Source organism: Daphnia pulicaria, chromosome 4, assembly GCF_021234035.1.
Source record: "Daphnia pulicaria isolate SC F1-1A chromosome 4, SC_F0-13Bv2, whole genome shotgun sequence".
In the NCBI taxonomy this organism is placed as follows: Eukaryota; Metazoa; Arthropoda; class Branchiopoda; order Diplostraca; family Daphniidae; genus Daphnia; species Daphnia pulicaria.
Window position 1 is genome coordinate 16,260,813 of NC_060916.1, and position 12,079 is coordinate 16,272,891.

Below are 12,079 nucleotides of genomic sequence, written 5' to 3' on the forward strand. Positions count from 1 at the left end.
GAGGTCTTTACCATCGACCAGGGGTCTTTCCAGTCGACGGCTCCTTATGAAAGGAATAGGATCTCTAATTAGAAAAGTCAGTCAGATCCTTTGTCGGACACCACTTTGTCAAGTACCCGCTCTTTCGAGTAAAAGTGCACAAGACATACGAACAAAATACAAATTTATTCTAGGAAATCATCATATTCATCAATTATAAAGCCATCACGTCGGTTAGTATCTTCTAGCTCGTCGGAATCAGCGGATGAAGAAGAACACTCCTTGTTGGTTGGCTCATGGTCAGAAGCTTGGCCGTCTGATTCCTCCGAAGCGGAATAGACAGCTTCCACCTCGGCCAGCGGAGCCTCCTCCTCAAATAAGTAATTCTCATCATGATACTCGACGAAGCAATTTCTCTTCTTCCCGAGACACAAAAACACATTACATTGCTTGCACTTTGAGAATGGTCTTGATTCCAATTTTGTTTTTGTCGTTGCCTGGCACCACTCGCACCTGCCTCTCGCCTCCCCGAAGATGGGTAGATGGAGACCCACACCAGTGAACCGAATGTCGTCCCTTACACTCAGTCGACTTTTACGTCGCTTCGCTCCTGGTTCAGCGGAAGGGTGAATGGTTGGCATCATTCGCCCGGCTCGACCAGCTTGGTTTTTATTTTCATTCAGGGCGTGTGACAAAAGACCCATCGTGACGTTCCGTTTGAATTCGAGAAACGTCATCGGAACTTCGAAATTCTCCAGATAATTCTCCTCGACCTAAGTCAAGAAAAAAGCGGAAATTATTGTGTGTTTGAAGTTTTAATTTCCGCCATCTGCGATCTCACCATATCATTGAAGCATATCCAGCTGTTGACCAGACATGTCTCCAAGAGAGAGTATAAGAGACGGTGCCACCATTTTTTGGCTTTACGGTCTCTCTCGTAGTAAGAACGCAGCTGGTTCGCCGTGTCTACACCGCCCATGTTATTGACATAATCGTCAATAGCTTTTGGACAAGACTTTATTTTGAACGAACCATCACGCTGCTTTCTCCTGACCTTGACAAGATTTGAGCCGTGATAGTTGGAAGCGACCCGAAACGCCTTAGTGTCTCTCCATACGAAGATTCCCTTTCGGCATGTTCCGGGCTCACCACCGAACTTGGCTGCAAATTCGTCCGGCCGCAGGTTCGACTCATTCTTCGTCATGATGGGTTGGTTGACCCGACTTGGAAGAATCGTTCCAACGGCGTTGACACCGTTCTCGCGGAGCTTGTCCAGGAGGGCAATGCTCGTAAAGAACCGGTCAAAGGCCACTACGAAACCTTGATCTGTCAGGGGTTGACAAAGATCAACGACAACTCTCTCCACCGCCTCGTTATTACGAGATCTTCCTTGCTTTTCCCCAAAGCGAGCTCCTTGATAGATCTCAAACTTATAGGTATACCCACGATGGCAACAGCGGCTCCAGATTTTGAAACCAGACTTGATCGGTTTGTTCTTCATCGTCTGCCTCAGCACTGAGCGGCCTTTGAATTTGACCATAGACTCGTCGATGCTCTGACCCCTAGGAGGCTTTCTACACGCATGATAGCGTTCATTGAGTCTTTTGACCAGAGGACGGATCTTACGGATAGGATCCGGTCGCTCTGGCTCCTGATCCGGGTCGTCAGAATTAGGGTCAACATCATCCCATGGGCTTGCGCAAGCTATGTGTTTGGATATGAATTTGAATCGCTCGCGAGTCATGGCCTGTTGAATTATTCCGAGCCCGAGACCAGCGTCTGGTTGCTGCTCCCAGAACATCGACAGCTCGGGCAGACGGTGATATCCGATCAAGAACTGTATGCCAAAGAAGGCTACAAGTTCGTGGTCTGTGACAAAACCTCCAGCAGGCAACCGCGGGCCGATTAACCTGCCTTCAGGCTTGCCACCCACTTTTCGAGACGGTGGCGTCTTCCTGGAACTCCAGAATTCAGCGATGTAGTCATTTGTTGCCTCCCGAAGAAGGTACAAAGTGTCCTCACCACCAAGCATCGACTTGAAAACTCCGAGGGGATTCGAAAAACGATTGAATTGACTCAACACGGGGCCTGGTTCTTCTAGGGGTGCAAACTGAATTGCCCTTTCCTGGAACTGAGGCCTCGGTGAATCATCATCAGCCCGTGATTGTCTCCCAACGTCGCCCCAGACTTTGCATTCTTTCCAATTCCGGTTGACGGCTTTATGTTGGGCGACTTTTTTGGCATCGGCCTTCTTTTGCATGTTCAGCTTGGCCGAATCTGAGTTCGTTTTTTTGGCCAGCCGGAACGGATGCGCTGTAAGCACGCGAGGCCCACGACACCTCAAAGTCGCGTTCGTGAGACCGACCTTTTTCCCTGTGTAGTACCGTGTCACTTCACCATCGGGATCGGCCGTTTCAGAAGAAGACCCTGCTTTAGTTGGTCTTCGGGTCTTACTTCTGGTTCGTTTAGGTGGGGAGGAACCACTCTCTGAACTGTCTTCACGATTCTTTCTTTTCCCCGTAAGTCTTTGAAGCGTCGCCGGTGATAGAACCAATCTTTCCAGTCGAACTTTAAGGTCTTTCTTTATGATTGGTCTTTCCACCGGCTCCTCTTCTTCTGTCCCAGCTTTTTGTTCTTCCTCCTCTGAGGCAGATAGTTCGTCCTCTATTTCCGGATCCTGATCAAGCTCCGGCCGCTGCGAAGCAACCAACTCCTGACCAGGCTCCTCATCCGGCTCCTGAACCGGATTCTCGACCGGCTCCTCGACCGGCTCCTCGACGGCAACCGCCTCCTCCTCCTGATCTTGAGCCTCATGTCCGGTATCAGTATCGATGGACGGCTCTTTATTCCCAGCTTCTCGTTCCATTGCCTCTTTTAATTGCTGCCTTTTTAATACAGCTGCGGCGGCGGCTTTCTTGGCTGAATTTTTCACGGCTCTCGACTTAGTATATCTTGGGTCTCTCTTTTTAGTTTTCGCCATTTTTAATCAATCTGAAAATACAGAATCGAAAAAAAAGGCCCGATTAGTCTTTGTGAATTCGGCAAAAGGATAACGAATTGCCTTACGTCCTAAGCCTTATATGACGGTCTTATTTTATCATGCAGGGGAAAAGCATGCACATGCAGGAGTTACCGGGGCTGATTCTTATCCAGCGCCTTTCACCGCCTTTCAGAGTTTCCTCACGAGACAGCAGTAATCAACGCACGGATAAGAAATTACAAGAGGCTTTGTGTAAAATTTAATTACACGGGCACTAATAGCGCCTCGAAGACTTCAAAATCAATTCAAAAGAACCGTTGGACGGAAAGGAGCTCAGCTACGATGGAAAAGAAACTACAACTAACGCCGAACCGGACAACTTCCCATTCTGCGTCTTCGTTCCATTTCCCAAAGCTCCCCGTCGATACCAAAGTTTTTGCGTCGAAGCTACTAAAGAAATTTCGCGCTTTCCTTTTCGCCTCTTTCGCCTTCCCTTCGATATCTATCCATCCACCGGCTTCAAATTCACTTGAACCCTTTTTTTATTTGTATTTGAGGAATCGCGGACACTTAAGTCGCGCGGCACCCAGATAGGAATAAAAATAAATAAGGAGCGTCGGGCGGAAAGGAGCTCAGCTACGATGGAAATGAAACTACAACTAACGCCGAACCGGACAACTTCCCATTCTGCGTCTTCGTTCCATTTCCCAAAGCTCCCCGTCGATACCAAAGTTTTTGCGTCGAAGCTACTAAAGAAATTTTGCGCTTTCCTTTTCGCCTCTTTCGCCTTCCCTTCGATATCTATCCAACCACCGGCTTCAAATTGACTTGAACCCTTTTTTTAATTTGTATTTGAGGCATCGCGGACACTTAAGTCGCGCGGCACCCAGATAGGAATAAAATAAATAAGGAGCGTCGGGCGGAAAGGAGCTCAGCTACGTTGGAAATTAAACTACAACTAACGCCGAACCGGACAACTTCCCATTCTGCGTCTTCGTTCCATTTCCCAAAGCTCCCCGTCGATACCAAAGTTTTTGCGTCGAAGCTACTAAAGAAGTTTTGCGCCTTCTCTTCGCCTCTTTCACCTTCCCTTCGATATCTATCCAACCACCAGCTTCAAATTCACTTGAACCTTTTTTTTTTATTTGTATTTGAGGCATCGCGGACACTTAAGTCGCGCGGCACCCAGATCCCTAATTCCCTGGGGAATTCATTACAATTACGCCTTCGATTTTCTTTCATCCGTGTGGCCCAATATATTTCTGACATCTCTGATCTTTGTTTTTTTTTTGAGGAACACAAATAAAACCTCGCGATTTCTGACATCTCTAACCAGGCTGGGATTTTGATAAATTGCAGCCGCCTGGAGGGACATATCTGGCGGAGACTTATACGTCCCGACGGTCCGGATCGAAGGTTCTCGTGTAGACTTCGTTCAGAGCCGCCTGACGGGCCAGAAATGTCCCGTCACCGAAAATTCGGTAAAATACGAGAAATACTCGTTTTAATATCTCTTCCTTTTTATCATCGAAAGACAGTGGGTCAATTAATTTTTCGTTGTAAGGCAATTCAATTCTGTAGGATGCATTTCGAGATATCAGCTTTGATAGGAATGAATTTAGGCGATTTGAAATCTCTCGTGTCTGTGGGTGAGGTCCCGCCAGATCCTACTGAAAGCCGTCGAAAAAAAAAGTCCCGTCAGTCGAAAAAGGGTTAAGAGAGTCATAGTTACTCCCGCCGTTTACCCGCGCTTCGTTGAATTTCTTCACTTTGACATTCAGAGCACTGGGCAGAAATCACATTGCGTCAGCACCGACTTGCGGCCATCGCAATGCTTTGTTTTAATTAGACAGTCGGATTCCCCTGGATCGTGCCAGTTCTGAGTTGGTCGTTCGATGGCGGCCGAGATCTACCACGAGCGCCCGACTTTTGAGGGCCAAACACTCGGGAGACGATGCCGAGCCGCTCCACCGGCAGCGATCTGGCCGAGGACCGAGCCTCAGCGCGAAAGAGTCCCGAAACGAGAGCTTTCCCCGAAAGAAAAACCAACGCTCGAAACAACCAACGCACTTCGACCCAGGCCTGACACGTCCGCCGACGGCTTCGCTTGATAAACTCAGCCCGACCGCCTCGACCCTCAGAGCCAATCCTTATCCCGAAGTTACGGATCCAATTTGCCGATTTCCCTTACCCACATTCATCCATCGACTAGAGGCTGTTCACCTTGGAGACCTGATGCGGATATCGGTACGAGCAGGCGCGAACGTCCAACAACGTAACCCTCCCACCGGATTTTCAAGGGCCAGCCGAGAACGACCACGGACGTCGCAGAAACGCGACGCTCTTCGGGATAGCCTTTGACAGCTAAATCCATAACCCTCTCGCCCCGCGACGGGATTCCAGGGTCTCGGTCCCTCAAGCAGAAAAGAAAACTCTTCCCGGGGTTCTCGGCAGCTTCTCCGGTTTGTGTCGCGTTACCGCGACCGTGACATTACGAGGGTTAAAGTCGTTTTATCGCGGACGTAGCCGCAGCCTGGTTCCGGAATCAGGACCGGATTCCCTTTCGCCTTAACCTGGGTGGCGTCTCACGTTATACGATACATGGTTTCATATTTTCGAAGGCGCTGCGAAAGAAGCATGCGATGCCATAACGCGATGAACGGTACTAGGAAAATAAAAGAGACGGGAGAAAAAACAATCAAATACCGGCTAAGAGAAATCAAAAAAAGGAAAAAGACACTTCTTTAACCTTCTATCATTCTCACAAGCTTTCTTATTCATGTGTTTTCTTTGACCCCGCAACTTTACATTTTTTCTCTTCGCGCACACCACAGAAGAATCACCGACACACGACTCAACCACAACCACGCCCGCTACTCATACAATAGATGCAACACATCACGCCCGTCACTAGGTCGGCTTTCGCCTGCGGCTTAGGATCGACTGACTCATGTCCAACCACTGTTCACATGAAACCCTTCTCCGCGTCAGTCCTCCAGGATCCCTCTGGAGTATTTGCTACTACCACCAAGATCTGCACCGACGGCGGCTCCGGGCAGGCTCACGCCCACAACCCTTCTACGCTCACCGTCGCGACCCCCCTACTCGTCGGGGCCTCAGCGCCGTCGCTCTCTTCGAGCTGACACGGACGTTATTCGCTCTGCCGACCAACGGCCCGGTATAGGCACGACGCTATAGCGCCTCCCATTTTAAGGGCTAGTTGCTTCGGCAGGTGAGTTGTTACACACTCCTGAGCGGATTCCGACCTCCATGGCCACCGTCCTGCTGTCTTTAGCAACCAACTCCTTTTCGTGGGATCAGAAATGTGCGTCGTTTAGGCGCCTTAACCGGGCGTTTGGTTCATCCCACAGCGCCAGTTCTGCTTACCAAAAATGGCCCACTGGGCGCTCAGATTCAAATCAATTGCCGCGGCCTCAATCAAGGAAAAAGGCCGGGCTTCTCACCCATTGAAAGTTTGAGAATAGGTTGAGGTCGTTTCGACCCCAAGGCCTCTAATCATTCGCTTTACCGGATGAAACTCCGTTTGTTCTCTTTGCGAGCACCAGCTATCCTGAGGGAAACTTCGGGGGGAACCAGCTACTAGATGGTTCGATTAGTCTTTCGCCCCTATACCCAACTCCGACGATCGATTTGCACGTCAGAATCGCTGCGGACCTCCACCAGGGTTTCCCCTGGCTTTGTCCTGGCCAGGCATAGGTCACCATCTTTCGGGTCCCAACGTGTGCGCTCTGGGTTCGTCCGGCCGACTCGACCAAACCCTTTTAAGGGGGAAAGATCTCGCGAGCATTCGGACGCCCTGGGGTTGCGCCCGCTCTGTTCGAGACGGGATCACCCCTCGCGGATGCACCCTCATCGGGGCCGCTTCACTTTCATTGCGCCTCGCGAGTTTAGTTTGATAATTTCTCGACGACTTGCGCACATGTTAGACTCCTTGGTCCGTGTTTCAAGACGGGTCGGGTGGGACCCGACTTCTACTCTCCGCTCTGGGCCTCCACAGGTTGAGCACCGCAACTTTTTCTCTTTTACAAAAAAAAGCTACGACACCTCCCGGGAGGAGACAGGTCACGACCGGGCAGTACTGTTGGGAAACGCCGCGCTCGTCATCACGGCACCCGCAAAGGTAACCACGAAACTCGCTAACGGACGCCCCGTGTAACAGACACCCAGTCGGTCGCGGAGTCCTACTAGGCCCCCCACTTGCGGACCTTGGCGTGGCTATTGCGATCGCAGAACGACTTATGCAAGAGAGCCGCCAATTCAGGCAGTCTCCACGCAGCGTTAAGGGCATACAACCAAGTGCCGGGAGCGGGGACTTGTTCGACCTTCGAGGGCCCACCCGTTTAACCCCCTGAACGGTTTCACGCACTCTTGAACTCTCTCTTCAAAGTTCTTTTCAACTTTCCCTCGCGGTACTTGTTCGCTATCGGTCTCGTGGCGATATTTAGCCTTAGAAGGAGTTTACCTCCCGCTTAGGGCTGCACGCTCAAGCAACCCGACTCTTGGGAAGGGATCCGATGCACGGTCTCGGCTCGTCTTATCTACGGGCCTGACACCCTCTGTGGGTTGCTCGCCCCGTTCATGGAGACTTGGACGATAGATACCGGACAGACGCGCACGATCCTCCCGAACACCACATTCCTCGGCACCCGCTCAACCGGGCGCGAGGTTCGGTGCTGGGCTCATCCCTGTTCGCTCGCCGCTACTAAGGGAATCCTTGTTAGTTTCTTTTCCTCCGCTTACTGATATGCTTAAGTTCAGCGGGTAGTCTCATCTAAACTGAGGTCAGAATGAATTGTTTGTTTTCAAAAGGAGACAACACTTTATCTAGCTCGACAGACTTTGGCGTTTTAAAGCCGGGAAAGATGGAATAATTGCCGGTTCAAATTTTTTTTCGAAATAAAGCGAGTCTCTCGTTATTCGCAAAAATTAATTTACGAAAAGTGACAGGGCGTCCTGCGGCTTTTTGTATTGAAACAACCCGTCGTGCGCGAACCAAGCTTGCATAACGAGCGGTTAGAGTGAGTGATAATTCGCGGTGGTCGACACTTCGACACGCCCGGCGCACACACACAACTAAACTCGCGTTGAAGCGGTATATCGCGCACACGCAGCCGACACCTTGTTCGAGAAGATGTGTTTATTTCTAAATTTTTTTTGAGTTGGCTCAAAAATTTCCCATCTGTTTTGCCATCGAAAAAGGTTTCTTTTGAATAGAGAGGAAAAAAACAAAACAGGGCGAACCTTCTTTTATTTTTCCCCCTTTTTTGTATTTGAGGCATCGCGGACACTTAAGTCGCGCGGCACCCAGACGTTAGAGATTCGGGAGCTTTTATGCGGTCAGGCCGGGTGAAAAATAAATCTCGCCGCGACCCAACATGCAAAACCAAGACTGAAAAAATCTCTGTTCGTTCATCATTCGACCGACCCTCAGTCAGATGTGGCCCGAGCGAGAAGCTGGGCCGCCATTTACGTTCAAGATTTCGATGCTCCATGTGTTCTGCAGTTCGCATGGATTAGCGCACTTTGCTGCGCTCTTCATCGATCCACGAGCCTAGTGATCCACCGTTCAGGGTCGTATATAAAACGACATATTCGTTTTCTTCTCTCTTTTTCTCCAACCCGCCCAAGCAAATGAATGCGAGGGCGGAGAAAGAAAGCCAGAAAGAAAATGTTCCGATAAACACTCGTACTAGAATTTGGGTTTAGTGTGTTATTGTGATTTTGAATTCTTCCTACTTCATCGAGAGGGCGAAGGGCAAGCTTAAAAAACATTCGGTTTTCAACGGCATAGTGTCGGGCTTTGGAGTGTTAGTCTATACGACGCACACGCACGCAACCACGAGTATCTACGCCCGAAAAGAACGTCCAGAGTAAAGTCTCACACTTTCGTCCCCCACCGAGAATCAAAAAATCCCGAAGACGAAGAGAGAAACAAAAAAAACAATTTCGATTGGGCGTATCCGCTTTAAACCACCGCGCATCAGAGCGCCTGATACCCGTTCAAAATCTTGATGTTTTTTTTTTTTCCGACTCTCCATCCACCGAGTTTTTATTTTTCAAAGTGTTTGATTTAGGGACTAAGACTTTATAAAATCTCCTTTATTGTTCCTTCGGTACTCGCGGCCCAGGCGGGCTATCGTATTCTTCACTCTACTAACGTCAACACTGTGAGCGCCGCTAAAGGTCGAATGAATCTATAGAGACATTCACCATCGAAGCAGGAAGAATTTGCTCACGGCCATAGACCAAATCGAAAGACTTTGTGTTTTTTTTTTGAGCCGAGAGGAAAGAAAAATCAATTTGAAAAGGCGAATCCGCTTTAAACCACCGCGCATCAGAGCGCCTGATACCCGTTCAAAATAAATGATTTTCTTCCGTCAACCCACACATAGTTCATACGATGTCTTACGCCGAAAGACTTTTGATGGGGTTTTTTTTGTTTTGCAACTTTTAGTTGTTTCGTGCTCAACCAAAGCCATATGCGCAAAACATTTGTCTTGTTCGTTTATGATCCTTCCGCAGGTTCACCTACGGAAACCTTGTTACGACTTTTACTTCCTCTAAAGGATCAAGTTCGACCATCTTTCAGTCTCGCCGTTGGTAGGCACCGCACGGGCAGAGATTGCTCCCCACTCGACGGCACCCCGACAAGCCCGTCCGAAGGCCTCACTAAATCATTCAATCGGTAGTAGCGACGGGCGGTGTGTACAAAGGGCAGGGACGTAATCGACGCGGGCTAGTGACCCGCGCCTACTAGGGATTCCTGGTTCATGGGGATCATTGCAGTCCCCAATCCCAACCACGAAGGAGGTTCAGCGGTTACCCGGTCCTTTCGGACAGGGAGAGTGAAACACGCTGATTCCTTCAGTGTAGCGCGCGTGCGGCCCAGGACATCTAAGGGCATCACAGACCTGTTATTGCTCACTGTCACGCGGCTGGACGCCGCTTGTCCCTCTAAGAAGACTGCGTGACGGACGCGAGAGCAGAAGGTATCGCCGGGGATGACGACGACCGAATAACAATAGAGCCAGCCCCCGCGAGACATTCCCGACAAAGCCCCGCCATACCTCATCCGCCAGGCAACCAACCCGTGAAGGCCGTACACCCGACGAACAAAGCACAACGAAACCAAGCCGAGAAATTGCCTCACTAAAGGAACCAGTCCCACCGAGACCCGAATCGCCGCCACCTGATCCCGACGCCTCCGTACTCCCTTCGGTTTCAATTGATAAAACCCGTCACTTATTTAGCAGCCTAGAGTCTCGTTCGTTATCGGAATTAACCAGACAAATCGCTCCACCAACTAAGAACGGCCATGCACCACCACCCACCGAATCAAGAAAGAGCTCTCAATCTGTCAATCCTTCCAGTGTCCGGGCCTGGTGAGGTTTCCCGTGTTGAGTCAAATTAAGCCGCAGGCTCCACTCCTGGTGGTGCCCTTCCGTCAATTCCTTTAAGTTTCAGCTTTGCAACCATACTTCCCCCGGAACCCAAAGACTTTGGTTTCCCGGAAGCTGCCCGTCGAGTCATTGGAGTAACTCCGACGGATTGCTGGTTGGCATCGTTTATGGTTAGAACTAGGGCGGTATCTGATCGCCTTCGAACCTCTAACTTTCGTTCTTGATCAAGGAAAACATTCTTGGCAAATGCCTTCGCTGTTGTTCGTCTTGCGGCGGTCCAAGAATTTCACCTCTGTCGCCGCAGTACGAATGCCCCCGTCCGTCTCTATTGACCATTACCTCGGGTCCAAAAGTAAAAGACCAGCAAAATCGGACCGAGGTCCTATTCCATCATTCCATGCTGCGATATTCAGGCGTTGGGATACACCTGCTTTGAGCACTCTAATTTGTTCAAAGTAAACGTTGCCGGCCGCCCGAGACACCCGGTGAAGGGCACCCCGAACGATTGACTGGGTGGAGCGAATCGAGTCAACTACGACCAAAATTAAAAAAGAACCCGAAAGAACTTTCCAACTCTGGCCGCAGATACAACAACGACGCACCGACCACCACTCCGGCGATGTTGTCCGACCGTGAAGAGAGTCGGGCTTTGACACCCGGGCTCCCAGAGCGTGAAACGCAACACCCTTGATTCAGAGCGGCGCCGCCCGGCCGAAGACAGACATCCGACTACGAGCTTTTTAACCGCAACAACTTTAATATACGCTATTGGAGCTGGAGTTACCGCGGCTGCTGGCACCAGACTTGCCCTCCAATGGTTCCTCGTTAAAGGATTTAAAGTGTACTCATTCCAATCACGGGGCCTCGGAAGAGTCCCGTATCGTTATTTTTCGTCACTACCTCCCCGTGCCGGGAGTGGGTAATTTGCGCGCCTGCTGCCTTCCTTGGATGTGGTAGCCGTTTCTCAGGCTCCCTCTCCGGAATCGAACCCCGATTCCCCGTTACCCGTTGCAACCATGGTAGGCGCGTAACCTACCATCGACAGTTGATAAGGCAGACATTTGAAAGATACGTCGCCGGCGCGAAGGCCGTGCGATCGGCGTGAAGTTATCCAGAGTCACCAAAATTGGTACGGTGCGCGAGCCCGAAAGCCCGGCCCCGACTGGTTTTGATCTAATAAAAGCACCTCTTCTGCGAGCCCGAAAGCCCGCAGTCGAGGCTCGAGTGCATGTATTAGCTCTAGAATTACCACAGTTATCCAAGTAGGATGGAGTGGATCTAAGGAACCATAACTGATTTATTGAGCCATTCGCGGTTTCGCCGTCTAGCGGCTTGTACTTAGACATGCATGGCTTAATCTTTGAGACAAGCATATGCTACTGGCAGGATCAACCAGGTATTTCGTGTATGTTTGTTTGATATGCATCCGGCGAGTTGCGGGTTTTTATTTCGCCCACGCATCACCAAACACACACCAAATCAACACGTTTTTCGTTTTTTTTCTTTTTCTTCGGAAACTAAAATTTTTGATCGCAACGCCTGGCGTGTCACAGCGAGTCCCAGTGAAGAGAAACACCGATCCGATCCGTTTGTTGGATTTTTTTCATTTCAATTTCCAAAGTCAAAGACCATTCAACGGTCTATGAGCCCAAAGTGAATCGGATTCATTCGACCGGTCTTGATATATTCATCAACTTTT

General features: G+C 50.0%; 2 non-coding genes and 1 pseudogene across 2 annotated transcripts; all 3 read right to left on the bottom strand.

Moving 5' to 3' along the window:
• Positions 1-7,765, bottom strand: part of LOC124338702 — a 9,663-nt pseudogene extending 1,898 nt beyond the window's left edge.
• A 636-nt stretch (positions 7,766-8,401) lies between these two features.
• On the bottom strand, positions 8,402-8,554 carry LOC124338714. The gene has a single exon (XR_006917955.1). It is a non-coding gene; the product is annotated as a 5.8S ribosomal RNA (ribosomal RNA).
• Positions 8,555-9,485: 931 nt separating this feature from the next.
• LOC124338750 lies at positions 9,486-11,779 on the bottom strand. Its single transcript, XR_006917992.1, has one exon. It is a non-coding gene; the product is annotated as a small subunit ribosomal RNA (ribosomal RNA).
• Between the last annotated feature and the right edge of the window lie 300 nt (positions 11,780-12,079).